Source organism: Octopus bimaculoides, chromosome 19, assembly GCF_001194135.2.
Source record: "Octopus bimaculoides isolate UCB-OBI-ISO-001 chromosome 19, ASM119413v2, whole genome shotgun sequence".
NCBI classification, from domain to species: domain Eukaryota; kingdom Metazoa; phylum Mollusca; class Cephalopoda; order Octopoda; family Octopodidae; genus Octopus; species Octopus bimaculoides.
In genome coordinates, this window is record NC_068999.1 from 35932803 (window position 1) to 35933463 (window position 661).

The 661-nt window shown below is 36.2% G+C and overlaps 1 protein-coding gene across 1 annotated transcript in view; it reads right to left on the bottom strand.

The window, feature by feature from the left end:
* LOC106876634 (delta and Notch-like epidermal growth factor-related receptor) overlaps positions 1 to 661 on the bottom strand; it is a 557360-nt gene that overhangs the window by 51600 nt on the left and 505099 nt on the right. The window lies entirely within an intron of this gene.

Genomic DNA, 661 nt, shown 5'->3' on the forward strand with positions numbered 1-661 from the left:
ATATATATACACATATATATGCTGTCTGAATCCTCTTTGCGTCAACGGTACCATCTTGCGACAATGCAGTATTTAATCTAATCAAGACATCCTTGGCGTGCTGAGTAACCGGCGGTATACACCTCGCTTAAACGTGACCGTTTCTGAAGCTTCACTTGTTATGAAACATATGTCAACCGGGTTTTCCTCCTCCTCCTCCTCATAATAATAATAATAACAATAATAATAATAATTATAATAATAATAATAATAATAATAATAATAATAATAAATAAGAATGGAGTCTCCTTGGCAATGTTATAGTATGACAAAGTTACATAGAAAGTGATACAAGCGCTTAGTGTTTCCTGCATGCCACTTATGACTTGTTAAATACATTGCCCGGAAGTTTTCACCTTTCGGTCAGTTTAATAGCTTTGTGTCAGTATACCTATAATGAAACACACACACACACACACACACACACACACACACACACACACACACACACACACACACACACACACACATATATATATACAAATATACATACAGGCATATATATTTATATACATATAACTCATGAATGAACAGACTCGGGGCACTTTGGGCAAGTGTCTTCTCTTATAGCCTCAGGCCGACCAAAGACTTGTGAGTAGATTTTGTTGTGGATTTGTGAGTG